Source organism: Natator depressus, chromosome 1 (genome assembly GCF_965152275.1).
Source record: "Natator depressus isolate rNatDep1 chromosome 1, rNatDep2.hap1, whole genome shotgun sequence".
NCBI lineage: Eukaryota > Metazoa > Chordata > Testudines > Cheloniidae > Natator > Natator depressus.
Window position 1 is genome coordinate 177507275 of NC_134234.1, and position 21923 is coordinate 177529197.

At 53.9% G+C, this 21923-nt stretch overlaps 1 protein-coding gene across 4 annotated transcripts in view; it reads right to left on the minus strand.

Moving 5' to 3' along the window:
* Positions 1–21923, minus strand: part of ROBO1 (roundabout guidance receptor 1) — a 1032053-nt gene that overhangs the window by 979426 nt on the left and 30704 nt on the right. The window lies entirely within an intron of this gene.

Below are 21923 nucleotides of genomic sequence, written 5' to 3' on the forward strand. Positions count from 1 at the left end.
CAGGGGTAAATGAAGAACTCCAACAGGGGCCCAGTGCATTCCTGACCAAAAGAACTCTAGAATCAATCTCCGGAGGTGGGTCAGGCAACCCGGGGCCGGGGCCAGGGTGTTGAGCCGGTACCAGAGCGTGGACAGGACTAGTTGGTTAAGCACCAGTGCTCTCCCTCGGAGGGAGAGACATCGGAGTAGCCTCGTCCATTTCCGGATCTGCTCTATCACCCCGCCCTCCAAATTTTGCCAGTTCTCCGGCGGGGAAGGGTGCGTGGCGGAAAGGTAAACGCCGAGATAGAGCAGAGGACCCGCACTCCACCGGATGGTCTGAAGCGCGGGTGGGAGGGAGCTTACCTGCCGCCAGTCCCCCACTGCCAAGCCAGAGCTCTTGACCCAGTTGACTCGGGCGGAGGAGGCTGCCGAATAGATGGCCTGGCATGCCTCCACTCGCGCCAGGTCGCCCGGGTCCTGGACCACGAGAAGTACGTCATCGGTGTACGCCGACAGGACCAGCCACAGCTCCGGCTCCCGCAGCAGCAACCCCGTCAACCTCCTGCGGAGGAGACAGAGGAAAGGCTCGATCGCAAGAGCATACAGCTGGCCCGAGAGGGGGCACCCCTGTCGCACTCTTTGCCCGAAGCTGACCGGTTCGGTCAGGGTCCAGTTGAGCCTAACCAAACACTCCGCGGAGGCATACAGCACCCGGAGAAAACTCACAAACTGAGGTCCGAATCCAAACGCCTGCAGAGTGCTCAGGAGGTACCCATGGTCTACTCTATCGAACGCCTTCTCCTGATCAAGAGACAGGAGGACGAACGACAGACCATCTCTCCGCCCGAGTTCCAAAAGGTCCCGGACTAGAAAGAGGTTGTCAAAAATGCTGCGACCTGGGACAGTATAGGTCTGGTCTGGGTGGATCACGTCCGCCATCACGGACCCTAGCCGCAGCGAAATTGCTTTCGCTACGATTTTGTAATCCGTGCTAAGGAGTGAGACGGGACGCCAGTTTCGTAAATCGCGGAGGTCCCCCTTCTTCGGCAGCAAGGCGAGCACCGCTCGCCTGCACGACAGAGGGAGGACCCCGCCCTGCAAGGACTCAGCCCAGACAGTGACTAGGTCTGGGCCGAGGATGTCCCAGAACGCGCGGTAAAACTCCACGGTCAGCCCGTCCATGCCCGGAGATTTATTGGTGGGCATGCGGCGGAGGGCTTCCGAGAACTCGGCCAGGGTGAGAGGCAGCTCTAGCCGCTCTCGGTCGCCCACGCTGACCGTGGGGAGGTCCTCCCAGAGCACCCTGCAAGTGCCAGGATCGGTCGGATCCGGGGAGAAAAGGCTTGTGTAGAAGTCGCGGGCCCTCCCACACATCTCCTCCGGATCCGTGAGGGGGGTGCCGTCTTCCGCTAGAAGGCAAGTGACGTGCTTCTTGGCCCCCCTCGTTTTCTCCAGGGCATAGAAGAAGCGGGAGCCGCGGTCCATCTCCCGAAGGAGGCGGATGCGGGACCGGACGAAGGCACCTCGGGCCCGGTGGTCCTCGAGGGCCCGAAGCTCCTCCCGCTTCTCCCGGCACGCTCCGCAGAGGGACGGGTCCTCGGGGTCGGCGGCCAGGCGCCTCTCCAGCTCCAAGGCCTCCCGTTCCAACTGCTCTATCGCCGCATTTCTCTGTCGGCTGGTGCCCCGAGTGTAGTCATGGCAGAAGAGCTTGGCGCGTACTTTCCCTAGATCCCACCATCGCCGCACCGAGGGAAAGGCACGCCACTGCTGTCGCCAGGCAAGCCAAAACTCCCGGAAGGATGTCACGAAGCTCTCGTCCTCCAACAGGCTGTTGTTAAAGTGCCAATAGGCCGGCCCCGGTCTCTCTGCATGGAGGGAGACCGTTATAGTAACTAAATGATGGTCGGAAAAAGGGGCCAGCCGAATGGTGGAGGAGTGAGCCTGTGAAAGATGGAAACGGGATAGATAAATATGGTCCAACCGAGAGTGGTGTGACCGATGGGCCTCCACCCGGACAAAAGTGAATGTGGAGGTGTCATCTGGGTGATGGTCACGCCAGACGTCCACTAGGGAGTGATATTCAACTATTCCCCGGAGGATGTTTGCGGCGGCCGGGCTCGGCTCGGCCCCTGAGAGGTCCTGTTCCTCGAGGGTGGTGTTAAAGTCCCCTCCCAGGACCAGGCACTCGTGCGAATCTAGGGTGCCGAGAAAGTCGGACACCCGCTGGTAAAATTGTGGCCGCTTTGGGCTCATTTGCGGGGCATAGATATTAACAAGGTTGACCACGAGCCCCTCCATACGGACTCGAAGGTGCAGCAGGTGGCCCGGCACGACCTCAGTGACCCCTAGCACCTCGGGCCGTAGGGTGGGGGAGAACAGGGTCGCCACTCCAGCTTGCCAAGTCGTGAAGTGGCTAAAGTAGACCCCGTCCCCCCACTCCAGCCGCCACCTGTCCTCAACGGTCGGGTCCGTATGGGTCTCCTGCAGGAAAGCTACAGAGTACCCCCCTTCCCGAAGGTAAGAGAGCACCTGGGACCTGCGGAGAGCCATCCTACAACCCCTGGTATTCAAGATTGCAATAATAAGAGGCATCATGCGGAGGGCTGGGGGGGTAGGGGTTTCTCAGTGGCGGGGGTGTTCGTGGCCCCCGGTGGGTTGCACAGCAACCCGTGACCCATCCCGTAGATGAGTAGATCGCTTCGGAAGCCGCGGGCCCGCTCGTAGGCCGCAACACCGCGCTTGCCTTGCCCTCTGCCCTCCTTTATAAGGGCCCTTGTGGTCTGAAAAATTTGCTCAAAGTCCCCCCAGAGCTGAAGAGCTAGCTGTACCTTATTGCGGGCACCACGGGTGTGTTCTAAGAACTTCCGTAGTGCATGCCGCAGCTCATGGGGGGATGGGGTTACGGTTCCCGGGGTATTCCCCGGTGGGACTCTTAATACAGCCTCGAGGTCCGCTAAGGCGGGTAGGCAGGGTGCAGACCACCGACGGGGTGTCTGACAGGCTGGGGTTATGAAATCCATTTCATGCCTTGGGGTGGAAGGGAATGGCGGGGGAAAAATTGCAACTCCTAATGGGTCGCGACTAGAAAGTGCAAAGACTGCTCCCTGGGGGGAATCTGCAAAAGGCTGGAAAAAAACGACCCCAGGGGCGGCAGGAGCATTGCAGGAGGGGGTAAACTGGGCGGGGGCGGGGAGGGGGCAGAGGTAAGGCTCTGGGATTCAGGAGGCAAGCAGCTGAAGGAAGGTGCCTCCTGAGCAGAGTCGAGGGTTAAGGGGTAAGGGAGGGGGCTCCCAGTAATGCTAGGCGCTGGCTCTGCGGTGGTCTTGGTGGCCGTGGCATCAGGTGGTGGACCACCTTCTGCAGGGTGCTCGCCCGGGAAGGCAATCAGGGGGAGGGAGCATGGGGAAAGAGGGGCTGGGGTGAGGTTGCCCAGCTCGAGGCCAGCCGGGAGTAGATCATCCTCTCCCTGGGTGACCGGGGACAAATCTAGGGCCTCAATCTCCGCGTACACGGAGGAGAGGCCAACGCCTGCTACCCCGGGGGCCTCTCCTCTAGGGCCCGCCTCAGTGGTCGCCTCGGGGTTCGCAGGGGTTCGGATGGTATCCGGGCAGAAGGGGCGTCCTCAGGGGTCTCGGAGGGGAGGGTCTCCCGTGGAGGGGGGGTTCTGCCCTCCAAAGCCAGTCTGTCTTCCCCTCCCGACACCAGCGGATGGATCTCACTCGTGGTCGTAGCGGAGGGCTCGATATCAGTGCCTCCCTTCCTGGTCTTCCGCGTCGGATGGATGCAGCGGAGCTCGAGCCTTCCGCTTGCTCCGTTTCCCCTGGACTAGGTTCCAGCCCTCCATAGCGTCGTCTGGGGGCTGGTTAGCAGGGGTCGTGTCGGGGGGCGGAGGCAATGGTTCAGGGGTTCGGGGGGGTAGCGGTGAGGCAGCATGAGGAGGGGGGGTTCTCCTTGGGGCGGGCCCTCTCCTATGCCCAATAATATCTTTGTTGCACCCTCCTCCATAGGCTCTGCCGAGGTGGAAATTGCAAGGGTGGGACTCCCTTGCTCGCCCGGGCGTTGTAGGGAAGGAGTCTCCTGGGCCCGGACGGGAGCAGCGATGGATTGAGTAGGAGGAGGGTTGGTTTCAGGTGCCGGGCAGCCAAAGGCGTCGGCAATAACGGGGCCGATGTCCTGCCGGGTCTCGGGGGTCTCGGGTGCCCCTCCCCCCCGGGCCAAAGGGCAGTCTCTGTGGACATGCCCGGCTGAGCGGCAGAGGTAGCACCGGGCCTCTCCGGTGGAGTAAAAGACCCGATAGCGGGCTCCCTGATAGGGGACTAGGAAGGACCCCTCGAGCACCTCCCCGTCACGGACCCCCGCCGGCGGTAGAAGCTGCACTTGCCGGCGGAACGAAAGGACGTGACGGAGGGTGGGGTCCTTGCAGCCCAACGGGAGAGGGCTGATGACAGAGGTAAGTTTCCCCAGGGCGGAGAGAGCGGGTAACAGGGCAGCATTGGGTAAAAAGGGAGGAACGGAGGTGAGGACGAGGCGAACGCCCAGGTCTTCTAGCGGCTCTAGGGGGACGAACACCCCCCCTACCACCAGGCCCCTTTCCACTGCCTCCTGGGCAGCAGCCTCTGTAGCTAAGAAAAAAACGACCTTTCCATACATCTTGGAGGCTGCCACAATAGCCGTGGGTCCTACCACCTTCGCCAACGCCTGCACGTATGTCTCCACGTGAGGCGAGGCGGGCACCAGGAGGCAACGGACACCGTGCTTCCTGGTCAAGGTGGGGAAAGGGCCCCGGCTGCTGCTGATGGTAGCGGAGGCAGTGGGTGGGCGAGATGACGAGGCGGCAGGCAGGGGGGAGCCTGCCACCGCCCGGGCATACGTCCTGGGGGCCGGGGGGGGGAACATATGCAGAGCTGGTGGAGGGAACTGCGGGGAGGGGCGCCGTGGTCGATGACGAGGCCACGGCTGTGGGGGCGGCCCCTGCCATGGAGGGCCCAGATGTTTTAGCGGGGCCCTTTCCTTTCATCCCGCCCTGGCCTTTGCGGCCAGCTGGCGGGGGGTTCCTAGAACCTGGGCGGGCGGTGGGCACAGCAGAGGCAGTAATCACTCCGGTGCCTCTCGCTGTCAGTGCCCCAGCGGGGGCGGTGGCAAATATTTTAACAATCGTGGTGGCGGTGGGGAGGTTGGGGGTTGGGCAGGGGGTGGGTGGGGGAGGAACAACTAAATTTGCTAAAGGGGCCTCGCCCCTCTCATTCCCCGCCATTGTGAGCAGGGAGAGACGGGGAGACACTGGAAGGAAGTGGGAGGGGAAAGCGAATTAACCACTCCTCCCTGCTAGGCTGCAGGCGGGAGGGGGGGAATGCCAAAAGGGTTGGACAGGGAGGGGGGGAAAAACAAAAAGGAATCCAATAATAGGGGCAAGCCGTAAAGTAAGCAATCCGGGGGGGGGGCGTGTAGACCCACGCACGTTTGTCCAAAGAGTCTCGTTTGGTCGGCTGTTATGTCCGGTCCAAAAGGCAAAGTCCAAAGCAAACAGCTGGATCCGAGGGCAGATGGCAGGTTGCCAGCAGGGACGAATGGCGGGGGGCCGTGACAGTTGTAATAACGGTGGGGGGGGGCGCACCGATGGATCGGAAGGCGGCTCTTTGCCACACTCCCTGTGCCACCACAAACACAATTAAAACACAGTCAAACTCCCCCCCCACGAGAATAGAATGCAAAAAATTACTCAGTCTTACAGCCCCTTCCCGATGATTTGTAACTTCCGTAAATTATTTCTCCTGTCTTCTGAAATCTTCTTCTCCGGCCATGTTGGCTGTGTTCCAAGGCTTCCGGCACGCTAAGAATGTTAAAGATAAGAAATAACGTCCGAGCTGCCAGCAAAACGGCTGGGTCTGGGGGCTTCCACTCCCCCCTCCGGATGGCAAAATCGGCAATCTTCCCCCCCTCCTCCGGGGGTTTCAGCTGGAACAAATAGCTGCGCCCGAAAGCAGGCAAGGGGGGGGGGGGGCGGGTGCTGGCTGCAAGCTGGTAACCGACCAGCACTCAGCAAGAAGCGGCAGAAATCAAACCAAACCAAAAAAAAAAAAAAACACAAAAGCGTCTGGCCCGTTCGGGGGGGAACTATGCAAGGTCCAAAAGTAAGAAAATCCAGGCCAGGGGGCTTTAGGAAAGAATAGAAAGCAGATAGCTGAGGAGCAAGCGAGGGACGGTCCCGTCCTCCAACAGGGAAGGTTTTTTGAAACAGTAAAGAAGTTTATTTGTAACAGTTACAGAAATTACAAAAAGATAAAGAAAAACTTAGCAACAAAACAACGCAATCAGAAGGTATAACACAACAGCTTTCAGGAGGGAGAGGTGTTCAGGCTAGCCCAGGCCCAGAGCGGGGGGGCTTCCTCGACACTCGTGGTCTTCCACCCTCCTGAGTTACCTGGTGGCCTAGAGCGGGGGGGCTTCCTCGACACTCGTGGTCTTCCACCCCCTCGAGTTACCTAGTGCCGCGCCCAGGGTCACCGACCCTCCCTCTCCTGAGAGTGCCCGACAAGATGGGCACGGCTGCGGGGTGGGTGGTTGGGAGGGAGGGGGGCACACCCATGTATTATAAGACCCCTCCTAAATAACAGTAATGATGGTATTCACAGCAGCTAACGGCTGTGGCTGGCGTCTCTCGCTCTGTCCCTCAATCAGAGGGTCAGATGGAGGGAACCGGACGGGGTCACCGAGCAGAGAACCCCGGACAGCGCCCACCGTTCCTCGAAGGTGTCAAGGGAGTCGGTGGACGCCGCCCAGAGGAACTCCGCCCGGATGCGTGAATGTACTGAGGATCGGAAAACGGCCCTACAATCGCAGGACGCCTCATGAGCCAACCTCCGCTCTCTGGTCTTATAAATGGCTGTCTTAGCCAAGGCTAGGAGGAGGCTAACCAGGAGATCCCGCGACTTGGTGGGGCCACGGATGGGGAGTGTATAGATAAAGAGGTGAGGGGAGAAATGAAGCCAAAAGCGCAAAAGAATGTTTGTGAGGAGCCGAAAAAGAGGCTGCAATCTGGCACACTCTAAATAGACGTGCGCCAGGGTTTCCCTCACATTACAGAAGGGGCAAGTCTCCGGAACGGAGGTGAAACGTGTCAAAAACACGCCCGTGCTCACGGCCCCGTGAAGGAGCCGCCAACTGATGTCCCCGACGGGCCTCGGGACCAAGGTGGAGTACAGGCTGGCCCACCGAGGTTGCTCCCCCTCCAAGGGTGGTAGGAGATCTCGCCACTTTGTGTCGGGGCGGGACACCAGGGTGCGGGCGTGAAGGGTATGGAGCGTGAGTGTATATAAATATTGCCGTGATGCAACTTGAAAACCGACCGGTTGCAATTCATGCAGCCGGCTTGCAGTGAAAGGATGAGGGGTGTGTTGGGATCGGCAGGGTAGGGGCCCGATGGAAAGGTCCGGCGGGCCTGGGGTGAAGGATGGGCGGGGTGCGCCCTCGCGCAAGGCTCGGCTGACATAAGCCCGAGCAGCGGGGGTCAAAGCGGCCTCCACCTCCTGAAGCACGTGCCGGGGGGTGCGAAGGCTGGAGAGCCCCATGCGTCGAACGAGCGTCAGGGGATCCAGCCAGTCTCCCCGGTCGTAGTCCAGGAGGTCCCCGACCCTCGTAACTCCCGCCAGGACCAACCTCTGGCGCACCGTGCGGGACTCCGCCGCCTGCACACGAAGTTGGGGGTTGTGTAGCAGGGGCTCCGTGAGGAGATCTGCCCCCACGATGGCCGCCACAGACCTGGTGGTTGAAAACAGTTTCCAGGTCCGGAGGAGGTCCTGGTAGAAATCCGGCAGCCCGGAGAGGTCTCGCGGAAAACCTCTCGGACAAAGATAAAAGAGCTGCCGGTCATATCGGAGCCCATGGAAGCGGCGTAGGAAGGCGTGCGCCAATATGCTCCACGTCGAACTACCTGCACTATAAAGGAGCCTCTGCAGGGCCTGGAGGCGGAAAACGCGGACCTGAGTGTACAGACACTTCAGGCCCTGCCCTCCTTCCTTCAGGGGCAAATGAAGAACTCCAACAGGGGCCCAGTGCAATCCTGACCAAAAGAACTCCAGAATCAATCTCCGGAGGTGGGACAGGAAACCCGGGGCCGGGGCTAGGGTGTTGAGCCGGTACCAGAGCGTGGACAGGACTAGTTGGTTAAGCACCAGTGCTCTCCCCCGAAGGGAGAGACATCGGAGTAGCCTCGTCCATTTCCTGATCCGCTCAATCACGCCGCCTTCCAAATTTTGCCAGTTCTCCGGCGGAGAAGGGTGCGTGGCAGAAAGGTAAACGCCGAGATAGAGCAGAGGGCCGGCACTCCACCGGATGGTCTGAAGCGCGGGTGGGAGGGAGCTTACCTGCCGCCAGCCCCCCACCGCCAAGCCAGAGCTCTTGACCCAGTTGACTCGGGCGGAGGAGGCTGCTGAATAGATGGCTTGGCATGCCTCCACTCGCACCAAGTCGCCCGGGTCCTGGACCACGAGGAGGACGTCATCGGCGTACGCCAACAGGACCAGCCGCAGCTCCGGCTCCCGCAGCACCAACCCCGTCAACCTCCTGCGGAGGAGACAGAGGAAAGGCTCGATCGCCAGAGCGTACAGCTGGCCTGAGAGGGGGCACCCCTGCCGCACCCCTCGCCCGAAGCTGACCGGTTCGGTCAGGGTCCAGTTGAGCCTAACCAAACACTCCGCGGAGGCGTACAGCACCCGGAGAAAACTCACAAACTGAGGTCCGAATCCAAACGCCCGCAGGGTGCTCAGGAGGTACCCATGATCCACTCTATCGAACGCCTTCTCCTGATCGAGAGACAGGAGGGCGAACGACAGGCCGTCTCTCCGCCCGAGTTCCAAAAGGTCTCGGACTAGAAAGAGGTTATCAAAAATGCTGCGACCCGAGACAGTATAGGTCTGGTCTGGGTGGATCACGTCCGCCATCACGGGCCCTAGCCGCAGCGAAATTGCTTTCGCTACGATTTTGTAATCCGTGCTAAGGAGTGAGAGGGGACGCCAGTTTCGTAAGTCGCGGAGGTCCCCCTTCTTCGGCAGCAAGGCAAGCACCGCTCGCCTGCACGACAGAGGGAGGACCCCGCCCTGCAAAGACTCAGCCCAGACAGTGACTAGGTCTGGGCCGAGGATGTCCCAGAACGCGCGGTAAAACTCCACGGTCAGCCCGTCCATGCCCGGAGATTTATTGGTGGGCATGCGGCGGAGGGCTTCCGAGAACTCGGCCAGGGTGAGAGGCAGCTCTAGCCGCTCTCGGTCGCCCACGCTGACCGTGGGGAGTTCCTCCCAGAGCACCCCGCGAGCGCCAGGATCGGTCGGATCCGGGGAGAAAAGGCTTGCGTAGAAGTCACGGGCCCTCCCACACATCTCCTCCGGATCCGTGAGGGGGGTGCCGTCTTCCGCTAGAAGGCAGGTGACGTGTTTTTTGGCCCCCCTCGTTTTCTCCAGGGCATAGAAGAAGCGGGAGCCGCGATCCATCTCCCGAAGGAGGCGGATGCGGGACCGGACAAAGGCACCTCGGGCCCGGTGGTCCTCGAGGGCTCGAAGTTCCTCCCGCTTCTCCCGGCACGCTCCGCAGAGGGACGGGTCCCCGGGGCTGGCGGCCAGGCGCCTCTCCAGCTCTAAGACCTCCCGTTCCAACTGCTCTATCGCTACATTTCTCCGTCGGCTGGCGCCCCGAGTGTAGTTGCGGCAGAAGAGCTTGGCGCGCACCTTCCCTAGATCCCACCAGCGCCGCACCGAGGGAAAGGCACGCCACTGCTCCCGCCAGGCCAGCCAAAACTCCCGGAAGGACATCACAAAGCTCTCGTCCTCCAGCAGGCTGTTATTGAAGTGCCAGTAGGCCGGCCCCGGTCCCTCCGCACGGAGGGAGACCGTGACGGTAACTAAATGATGGTTGGAAAAAGGGGCCGGCCGAACGGTGGAGGAGTGGGCCTGTGAAAGATGGAAACGGGATAGGTAAATACGGTCTAACCGAGAGCGGTGTGACCGATGGGCCTCCACCCGGACAAAGGTAAACGTGGAAGTGTCATCTGGGTGATGGTCACGCCAGACGTCCACTAGGGAGTGATAGTCGACTATGTCTCGGAGAATGGTCGCGGCGGCCGGGCTCGGCTCGGCCCCCGAGCGGTCCCGCTCCTCGAGGGTAGTGTTAAAGTCCCCTCCCAGGAATAGGCACTCATGCGAGTCTAGGGTGCCGAGAAAATCAGACACCTGCTGGTAGAATTGTGGCCGCTGTGAACTCACTTGCGGGGCATAGATATTAACAAGATTGACCACGAGCCCCTACAGACGAACTCGGAGGTGCAACAAGTGGCCCGGTACGACCTCAGTGACCCCTAGCACCTCGGGCCGCAGGGCGGGGGAGAACAGGGTCGCCACTCCAGCTTGCCAGGTCGTGCAATGGCTGAAGTATACCCCGTCCCCCCACTCCAGCCGCCACCTATCCTCGGCGGTTGGGTCCGTGTGGGTCTCCTGCAGGAAAACCACAGAGTACCCCCCCTCCCGAAGGTAGGAGAGCACCTGGGACCTGCGGAGAGCCATCCTACAGCCCCTGGTATTCAGGGTTACAATAATGAGAGGTGTCATGCGGAGGGCCGGGGGGGTGGGGAGTTCTCATTGGTGGGGGTGCTCATGGCCCCCGGCGGGTCGCGTAGCAACCCGTGTCCCATCCCGGAAGTAAGTAGATCTTTCCGGAAGCTGCGGGCCCGCTCGTAGGCCGCGGCACCGCGCCTCCCTTGCCCTCTGCCCTCCTTCATAAGGGCCCTTGCGGCCTGAACGAGTTGATCGAAGTCCCCCCATCGCTGGAGAGCCAGCTGTGCCCTATTGCGGGCACCACGGGTGTGCTCTAAGAACTTCCGTAGTGCATGCCGCAGCTCATGGGGGGATGGGGTTACGGTTTCCGGGGTACTCCCCGATGGGATTCTTAATACAGCCTCGAGGTCCGCTAAGGCGGGTAGGCAGGGTGCGGACCGCCGACGGGGCGTCTGACAGGCTGGGGTTATTAAATCCATCTCGTGCCTTGGGGTGGACGGGGATGGCAGGGGGAAAAGCGCAACTCCTGATGAGTCGCAACTAGAAAACGTAAAGACTGCTCCCTGGGGGGAATCTGCAAAAGGCGGAAAAGAAATAACCCCAGGGGCGGCAGTAGCCTTGCAGGAGGAGGGAAATTGAACCGGGACAGGGGTGGGGGCAGGGGCAGAGGTAAGGCCCTGGGCTTCAGGAGGCGAGCAGCAAAAAGAAGGTGCCTCCTGAGCAGGGTCGGGGGTTAAGGGGCAAGGGAGGGGGCTCCGAGTAATGCTAGATGCTGGCTCCGGGGTGGTCGTGGCAGCCATGGCATCAGGTGGTAAACCACTTTCCGTGGGGTGCTCACCCGGAAAGGCAGTCAGGGGGAGAGAACATGGGGAAAGGGGGCCTGGGGTGAGATTGCCTAAATCGAGGCTGGCCGGCAGTAAATCATCCCCTCCCTGGGTGACCGGGGTCAAATCTAGGGCCTCAATCTCTGCATACACAGAGGAGAGGCCGACTCCTACTACCCTGGGGGCCTCTCCGCTAGGGCCCGCCTCAACGGTCACGTCGGGGTTCGTAGGGAGTTCAGGTGGTATCCGGTTAGAAGGGGCTTCCTCCGGGGCTTCGGAGGGGAGGGTCCCCCGCGGAGGGGGGATTCCTCCCTCCAATGCCAGTCTATCTTCACCTCCCGACACCAGCGAATGGATCTCACTCGTGGCCGAAGCGGGAGGCTCAAGGTCAGTACCTCCCTTCCTGGTCTTCCGGGGGGCTTCCACGTCAGATGGATGCAGCGGGGCTCGAGCCCTCCGCTTGCCTCGCTTCCCCTGGACTACAGTCCAGCCCTCCATAGCGTCATCTGGGGGTTGAGTAGCAGGGGGCGGAGCGGGGCGCGGAGGCAAAGGTTCAGGGGTTCGGGGGGATAGCGGTGAGGCAGCAGGAGGGGCGGGGGGTTCTCCTTGGGGCGAGCCCTCTCCTGCACCTGGTAATGGCTGTGCCACACTCTCCTCCAGAGGCTCTGCCGAGGTGGTTACAGCAAGAGCGGGACTCCCGTGGTCGCCCGGGCGTTGTTGGAAAGGTACCTCTTGGGCCCGGACGGGGGCAGCGTTGGGTCGGGTGGGAGGAGGGGAGGTTTCAGGTGCCGGGTGGCCAGGGGTGTCGGCAACGACAGGGCCGATATCCTGCCGGGTCTCGGGGGTCTCAGGTGCCCCTCTCCCCCGGGCCAAAGGGCAGTCCCTGCGGACATGCCCCGCCGAGCGGCAGAGGTAGCACCGGGCCTCTCCGGTGGAATAAAAGACCCTATAGCGGGCTCCCTGGTAGGGAACTAGGAAGGACCCCTCAAGCGCCTCTCCGTCACGCACCCCCGCCGGCAGTGAAATCTGCACTTGCCGGCGGAACGAAAGGACGTGACGGAGGGCGGGGTCCTTGCAGCCTAACGGGAGAGGGCTGATAGCAGAGACGAGTTTTCCCAGGGCAGAAAGAGCGGGTAACAGGGCAACGTTAGGTAAAAAGGGAGGAACGGAGGTGAGGACGAGGTGAACGCCCAGATCTTCTAGCGGTTCTAGGGGGATAAACACCCCTCCTACCACTAGGCCCTTCTCCACCGCCTCCTGGGCGGCGGTCTCCGAAGCCAGAAAGAAAACGACCTTCCCATACATCTTGGAGGCCGCCACAATGGCCATGGGTCCTACCACCTTCGCCAACGCCTGCACGTATGCCTCCACGTGGGGCGAGGCGGGCACCAGGAGGCAACGGACACCGTGCTTCCTGGTCAGGGCGGGAAAAGGGCCCCGGGCGCTAGTGATGGTAGCAGAGGTAGTGGGTGGGCGAGATGAGGAGGCGGCAGGCGAGGGGGAGCCTGCCGCCGCCCGGGCATATGTCCTGGGGGCCGGGGGAGGGACGGTCGCAGAGCTGGTGGAGGGAACAGCTGGGAGGGGTGCCACAATCGATGATGAGGCCACAGTGGTGGGGGCGGCCTCTGCCATGGAGGGCCCAGCAGCATTAGCGGGGCCCTTTCCTTTCGGCCCGCCCCGACCTTTCCGTCGAACTGGGGGGGGGTTCCTAGAGTCTAATGGGGCAAGAACCAAAGCAGCAGTAGTAATTGCCCCGGTGCCTCCCACTGCCGAGGCCCCAGCGGGGGCGGGGGCAGGGGTACTAACAATGGAGGCGGTGGGGAAATCCTGAGGGGTGGGCAGGGGGGTAGATGGGGAAGGGACAACCAATTTCGTTGGAGGGGCCTTGCGTCTCTCCATCTCTGCCATTGTAAGCAGGGAGAGACAGGGAGACACCGGAAGGAGGGGGGGGGCAAAAATCGGGGTCCGGTAGTAGGGGTAAACTATGGGATAAACAATCCGGGTGGGGGGGGGTGGAGGGAGAACGACCCACCACAATTGTCCAAAGAGTCTCGTTTGGTTGGTTGTTATGCCCGGTCCGAAAGGCAAAGTCCAAAGCAAACAGCTGGATCCGAAGGCAGATGGCAGATTGCCAGCAGGGACGAGGCAGCGGGGGCCGTGATAGTCGTAGTAGTGGTGGGGGGGTTGGGGGCACCGGTGGATCTGGGGGTAGCTCCCTGCTACACCCCTGTGCCGCCACAGACGCAGCTGAAACGCAGTCAACTCCCCCCCCCCCCGAGGGTATAATTCAAAGGAAATCCCTCAGTCTTACGGCCTCTCTCCACGATGATTCATAGCTGCTCGGGCGAGTTCTCCGGCCTCTGGCATCTGTTGCAGCTGTTGGCTCTGTCCCAAGGCTCTCGGCAGCTAGGAATGTTGTAATGATAAGAAAAAAGTCCAGGCAAAAAACAAAACGGCTGGGTCTGGGGGCGTCCACTCCCCTCTCTGGACAGCGGGTCGGCAGTCCTCCCGCCCTCCTCCGGGGGTTTCAATTAAGCAAAGAGCAAAGTCCAAAAGCAGGCGTCTGGGGGGGGTGCTGGCGACCGGCCAGCACACTGACGCAGCTCAGGAAAACGGGAAAAAACGAAACCAAAAAAACAAGCGTCCGGCCCAAACGCGGGGGGGGAAACTAAGCGAAAGGAAAAGTGTGAAAAATCTGGGCCAGGGGGCTTCAGGAAGGAAAGGAAAGCAAATAGCTCAGGAGCGAGCGAAGAAACGATTCCGTCTCCTAACAGGGAAGGTTCCAGAACAATCAGGAACCTTCTGGAAACAATTAAGACAGGATGATTAGAATACCTGCAGCCAATCAAGAAGCTGCTAGAATCAACTAAGGCAGGCTAATCAGGGCACCTGGGTTTTAAAAAGGAGCTCACTTCAGTTGTGGTGTGTGTGTGTGAGGAGCTGGGAGCAAGAGGCACTAGGAGCTGAGAGTGAGAACACGGACTATTGGAGGACTGAGGTGTACAAGCATTATCAGACACCAGGAGGAAGGTCCTATGGTGAGGATAAAGAAGGTGTTGGGAGGAGGCCATGGGGAAGTAGCGCAGGGAGTTGTAGCTGTCGCACAGCTGTTCCAGGAGGCACTCTAGACAGCTGCATTCCACAGGGCCCTGGGCTGAAACCCGGAGTAGAGGGTGGGCCCGGGTTCCCCCGAATCCTCCCAACTCCTGGTCAGACACAGGAGGAGTCAGCCTGGACTGTGGGTTCAGAAAAACAGCCAAGCTGAGGGCTGCCGTGAAGCTCCAAGGCAAGCAAATCCGCCAATAAGTGCAAGACCCACCAAGGTAGAGCAGGGACTTTGTCACACATATTAATATGGGCAGCATTTCCTGGCTGCTTTCGTGCTGTAGAGGGAACACCATTACATACATTTCTGTGTAGTGAAGGTATTGGAGCTTGATAAAATTACTCCCAGTGATTTATTTGGATTAATTTCAAGTATATACAGCCTTTGTGGCCCCTGTAAATGAGTTGATATGCAAGAATAAGAAACACAAATGGAGATTGGAATTTTTGGAAAAGGCAGAGGAAGACTTAGGTATGAGTCCAACCGTGTCCATCCAGGGAACGTGGTGACAAAAGGCAAGAAACAGAACTACAGCTATAAACTTCAGTGTCAGGTGCAAAACAGAAATAAGCAGAGGATAATCTGTTATGCAAATGGAATGTGTATAATAAATAAGTCGTTGGGATATCCCCATGGTTTAGAAGTGGGCTTTGAACAAGAGCAATATAGCTTCTAGGATATTGTTCTCAGTAGGTCACAAGTTTATTACAACCTGATCATTGTCCTAGACCTCTGGCCACTGTCCAAATAATCCCAATTCTTATATAAAAATAGGTATTTCACATGATAATGAGCAGGTGAATGTCAAATGTCCTCTCAAAATGGGACCTGAAGATCAACCTTCTCCAAATGAATATAGTCTCACATCCTACCAGCTCTAAATACCTATTACTAGATTTTGAAGTAAATGGCAGAATATGTAGGAGACATCATGAAATATGTGAACTATTAATTCTAGAAACACCCTGGAAGAACTTGCTGTTTCATATTCTGTTTAAAATATAAGCTACAAATGGAAACAGATACTGGAGAAATTTCTGAGGGTCTATGAAACAATTTAATCTCCCCCAGAGCTGTATCCATTTAGGTCGGGGAAAAGAAATTATTTGAAGATTATAATAGATTTAACAGAAGCTCAGACTTTCAGCAGGCATATAAGTTTATGAAGGGAGCTGGAAATGACTGATTACCCCAGTTAAAGTTTTCCTTTAAGAAGGGCCTTTAAAAAAAAAAAAACATATGCAAATCATCATGAGTCATCCAAGCACTTCAAAGACATGCAAAGGAGTTTGTAAATAAACAATGTCTAATGGGAGGCTACTAACAAAGATTTACTTTATGGTGGTCACCTGATGAATCCTCTAAGTCAGCGTTTCCCAAACTTGGGATGCCGCTTGTTCAGGGAAAGCCCCTGGCAGGCCGGGCCGGTTTGTTTACCTGCCACGTCCGCAGTTCGGCCGATCGCAGCTCCCACTGGCCGCGGTTCACTGTGCCTGGCCAATGGGGGCTGCAGGAAACAGCATGGGCCAAGCGACGTGCTGGCCGCCACTTCCTGCAGCCCCCATTGGCCAGGCACAGTGAACTGCGGCCAGTGGGAGCTGCGATCGGCCGAACTGCGGACGTGGCAGGTAAACAAACCGGCCCGGCCCACCAGGGGCTTTCCCTGAACAAGCAGCATCCCAAGTTTGAGAAACACAACTCTAAGTCAAACAGAAAAGGAAAGGAAAGCAAAAAACAAACAAACAAATTGACTCAAGACTGATTTTCTTCACTGTCACTGTGCTGCTGCCTCAGGCCACTGACTCTACTTGCCATCACATTGTAGTTGGCACCCCACATTTCCTTTAAGGGTGAAACACTTAATTATCCCTGTTCTGTTTGGACTACTCTCTGTGCTTTGTCCCTATTTACTTACAGCAACGAGAGAAGAAATTTAAAATAAGCAAGCTGCAAGTCATATACCTTTTTGTACTCTTCATTGTCCATTTATAAAAATCAGTAAAATATTAATCATACACACACGAAAGGACTAAGTATTGGTCTGGAAGGCTATGAATCAAAAGCTGTGTAGAAAGCCCCAGATGTGGAGATTATAATGCTGCGTATTGTGTAAGGACATATCACAAACTAGAAGGCTACTCAAGTCCCTTAAACTGCCCTTTGTGGACTATTGAGCTGGATAACATCCTTCCTCCTGGTTTAATGTTTAATAGTACAATATAATGAATAAATATGCATATATACTGTAAATAACAATCTTTAAGGCTCCGATTCCACAAAATGTTGTACTTGCACTTATGCAATAACCACCATATCAGGGACTGAAGCAGGGATCTCCAGAATGAACAGCCTAGGCTGCTACAACTTGAGCTACAACCAAGGCTCTCCAGCTGGGGCTCTAACATACTCCTCATCTGTGATAGGGCACAGGGGCATTTGTAACACACACTCATCAGTTACACTGAATTTTTTACACTGCAAGTAATTCCAATGAAATCAGTGGGACTATTCACGGCGCACAAAGTTAAGCATGTGTGCAAACCTTTGCAGGATTGGGGAATAACTGCATAATTTCTCTTTTAAAATATAATTACTATTATAATTTATCACACACTTTAACAAAGCTCCAGATTTTAGCATGCTCTTGGCAAATGTTAGGATGTTCAGTGTTTGAACAGATGGAATGTTTTATGACGATGGTCTCATTCCTAACTCCTAAAGGAATCACTTTTGCTTGAGGTCAAAGGTGAATTTATTCCCCATGTTAGCTTTGTCCTGAGGCTCTCTCTAAGCAGATTCTGTCAACTGTGCTATACTTCTGCCAAACTAAGTAATGATTTTGTCATGTGGGTTAATATTCCTCTGGGATCCAGCTTTAATCAAATGGATTTCACTAAAAAGAGAATTTTCCAGCACAGTAACAATTAACATTTTGTAGATGTTTAAATGCAACACAATCTATACTTTAAAACTGGCAAAAAGCAAAAACAAAAGACACCCATAACCACAACACCTAAACTAAAATCTAAAAAGAATTCTTTGCAGTTGATCTGCTCCCTTGATAAACTCATGCTCCTACACAGCTTGGAAGCCTTACGTACCTTGTGTCCTTTACAGTGGGACTCCATTAATAGAATTCATGTTTCAGAGAAGGAAATTGTCTGCAGTAGAAGTGGAATTTTAAGGTTGCTGGTTCATACGTACTCCCAAATAGTGTTATATTGACCCCAGTGGGATCACACATAGGAATAATAACTATATATGTTTCCAAGATGGACCATTAGGGTAAAATGTGGTGGTAGGACTAGAAAAGGAGCAAAGCAAGGGTCTAGGCTTGTGCCTAAGGCTCCAGCTCCTGAAGCCGTTGCATCATTTCAGGGCCAGAGAGCAGGGACGGCACAACAGGAGGCCCCATGTTGTTGTGTAGTTACAGGCCTGATTGCCATAGTCCAGTCCTGGGCAGCAACATAGTGTTTTACGCTTATATTCAGTGTCACTAAGTAAATATATTATTTAAACCCACTTTGGAAGTTTGCACCTCTTTATTATGCTTACCCAAACATATCACCATATGCTAATATAACTGCTCTTTTTTATATTGCTCAGTTATTTTGTCTCTGACCTCTATGAATTCAGACCCGAAAGCAGATCAGAAGAGACTGGATAAAAAACAGTCATTCTGAAATAAAATCAACATTGTAAGGCTATAATAAAGACATTAGAGCAACACTGTCCCCACTGATTTTCAAATGAAAGTAAGTTTCTAAAATAAAAATAATCCCCTCCCTCTTGATATGCACTCATCTTCTTACTTATCAAGGTTTGTATCATTAGTACTGACTCATTTAGTCAAAATGTCAATGAAGTTACAACATGATGAATTTGGCCACCTGATTTTTTGATCACTAATATGTTGAGTGCAATGATAATGTGTTAACCTTTCTTTTAATAGTTCAGTGTAACCAGGTTAAAAATCTTTTAATGCTCTTTAGTGATTAATTTTTCTTTGCCAGAAAAACTTGTCTCAGAAAAGTGGTTCTACAATTAGACTCCAGTTAAAATCTTCCATTATTCTGGCAGCTTTGAATGCTGAACAATGGCATCCAGAACCAAGTTTCATACACCAATTCCAGAGAAAAGAGAACTCAAGCACCAAAGCACGAAACAAAATATCAGTGCAAAACCAAATATCAGTGCACTCATAGGAGACCGGTCCTCAAGTTCATGCTCCACATCAGGCCAAGTGGGGATTTGAGGTTGGGTCTCACTCATCCTTGGTGAATCCCCTAGCCACTGAGCTATTGCATATGAGGGCACCGCGACCACTAATTTTTGTGAGAAAGGGACATCCTTGCATATGAGCCTAACTCCAGGAGACAGTTAATGACTGTGAATCCTAAGCAGCTGGAGGAACCTTGCATTAGGTGTCTAACTCCCATTCAGAGGTGTGGCTTAGGCCCATCTCCTCAGCATTTCCTCTGGGGTAGTTTAGGCAGCTCTCTGCTCAACGTGCTGGTTTTTGGCAGTCTCATTCCTAGGTGCTAGGTGCTTAATTCTCCCCATGCATTGTATAGGGAGCCTGGATGCCCACGTCAGGGCTGCAGATTCCACTGGGCCACAGGGCGCCTTAAAGTTGGCATTGTAATACTGAGTCTAAGTCCCCTTTGTCGATTTAGCTCATAGTCTAAAATTAAGACAGACAAGCACCTCTGCGTAATTTAGATATAACATTAAATCTTAGACCCATTACCTGGATTAGGTTCCATAATCAATTTAGATGTTGGAATCAAAGCCTTGATTCTCAAAAGGTGCTGAACACCTGCAGCTCCCATTAAATTCAAGGAGGGTTGTTGGGACCACCCTTGATGAGCCAAATCACCAGCTGATGTAAATCTGTCTATCTTCACGGAATTCGGTGAAACTATACCAATTTACACCAGCTGAGGCTTCAACCCCTCAAAAAATCAGGCCACTTTGATTTAAGTACTTAAATATGGATTTAAGAATGTAACTTCCACAACATCTAGGTTTGAATATACGGGCCTTTATATTTTATTCTGAGATGGGCACAAATCAAATTCCTCAGTCCAAACACCTCTTATTGTTGAAGGGGTTTGAAATCCCAATTTCAGAAATAGCTTCAAATTTTACAACATACCAAATGAAAAACTCCAGATATTAGTTACAAACCCATAACTTTGGAGTATTTAAAATGTTGATTCAAATAATCCACCCTCTAAATTTTATCATAAATTTTCCTCTTACTGAACATCTCCACTGAAACACTGTTCAGTGAAAGGTTCTTGTGAGTAATAAAACTGCTGTCATGAAACCCTGAGCTCACTGAAGTCAATGGCAAAACTCTAGGTGAATTAGGAGGATTTTGTCCTTGACTGGCAGTTCTCAGTTAAGAAAATCTTTCAGAACAAACAGGACAGAAATAATATATTTGTTGATAAATAAAGCTTCTTGTATATGAATCTAAGATCAGAGCTGGGTCGGAAACAGGGTTCTTGTCCAAAAAAAATTTCAATTCCACATTGAGATAAAAGGATGCTCTTTCAATATTTGTCATGAAAAATCAGAGAGAGCAAGTACACACACTGTCCCAAAACAGCCAGTTGCCTTGGGGGTTAGGGCACTCACCTGACATGTGAGAGCCAGGTTCAAGCCCCTACTCTGAATCAAGCAAACCAAGGACTTGAACCTGGGTCTCAGACATCCCAGGTGAGTGCTCTTACTATTCTGAGGTAGATCACCCTCTATATTGCTCTCATTTTAACCAGAAATTCCATCCTGGGCCAAGAAACCTCTCTAATGATTTTTTTGTTGAAACACATGTGCCCAGAAAAAGTTTAGCTGAAGACTAATTGGCATTTTTTTAATGAAAAGCGATTTCACAGAGAAAGTCTTAAGCAGCTCCACCAGTGATTACACCAGCTCATATGCATCAAGCAAGCATATAACAGCCTAACCATAGCTTACTTTTCCCCATTCTAGGAAATTCAGGAAAAATAAAATGTGGTGGTTAAGATTGGAATAGTGTTCTGAAACCAAACCTCTACATATTGAAAACCTACATGAACCCACAGACTTAGAAGCTTTCCCTTACCTCTGAGAACTGTGTGTCTCTTGAACAACATTTTGACATTCATTTTGGAAAATCTGCAACACAAGCCTCATTTCTTAACGTTGCTAACCGTATTCAGAAATATTATTCATAAATCTTTCCTAAAGAATGTATTTCCAGTAGAGCTTTTTGCTTAATTTCTAACAGGAAAAGTATGTTCATCTATAGCAATTGCTAAGTAATAACTTTTTTTTTTGTTTGAAATGAGGTGGTGTTGCTCACAGTTTCTCACAATCTTCCTTCCATTACCTTTATGCATATTGACAGGTTACAGATGTACTTTGTGGCACAGAATGTTAAACTGACAGTTATCTTGTCTTTACATTTTAAGTCTTTTTTCTGAACAAGATAATTACTTCAGGCTGAGATTTTTAAGATGCAGCCCTGCTTGGGGAACAGTGTAAGGGCAAAGTGCCATAGCAGGCACTCCAGAAGGGGTTATGCTTTTTCGGGCCTAAAGACTTCTGTAGGAGTCCTCGAGAATACAGAGTGCACCACTTTTTTTATGGGGTGCAATGTGGGCTCTTCCATAAGGCGTTCAGTTGGCTTATATGATATGAGACCATGGTTTCTTGAGCTGTCTTCACTGCTTGCATATCCACATAAAGCTGGACATAATCTAGTTTCTAATTTATAACAGCACCAACAGAAACAAACTTGTTCTTCTATTTATGCATTCCTACACATGGCATCCAATTTACAATGTCAGTGCAATCAGCTGAAAAATTCAGATGCCTATGCTGAGGTTCTTCTCCTCATTATCATCATGAAGGATTGTTCTACAAAAATCACACAGATATACTGTGGAGTCCTCACTGAAAATTCCTGCAATCAGTACAAATCCACCAGTCTTTTGCTGACAACAATGAATACACAATAATACATGAAGGTAATGGACTGTAAGGAGAGCTATGCTTTCCACCAAGTTTTACTGAAGACATGAGAGATGAAAAATTGTATTTATGTATATTAAAATTAAAAGTATAACAATGGTACAAACTAACATTTGAACTGCAAACCAGAGAGTGCTGGGTGACACAATGCAGGATACATCTCAAAGTCTTAGGGCTGACTAATTGAATTGCCATTGATAAGATGTCACTTAAAGAGACATCTTTGGAGTGAAACATGGGTTTGCTGTAAATGACCTGTCATTAGAGTCATGGGCAATGTCCGTGTCCAGAATGAAAAATATTGTACCTCCCAGCAATATGCTCAGTAGCAGTTTAAACAGCAAGCATGGTAAAAATCAGTGTACATGATCCACAAGAGAATTATGCCTCAGGTTCTATGTTAATTTGCTTGCTGGCATATATTAATTGAAACCAATCAATAAAGCC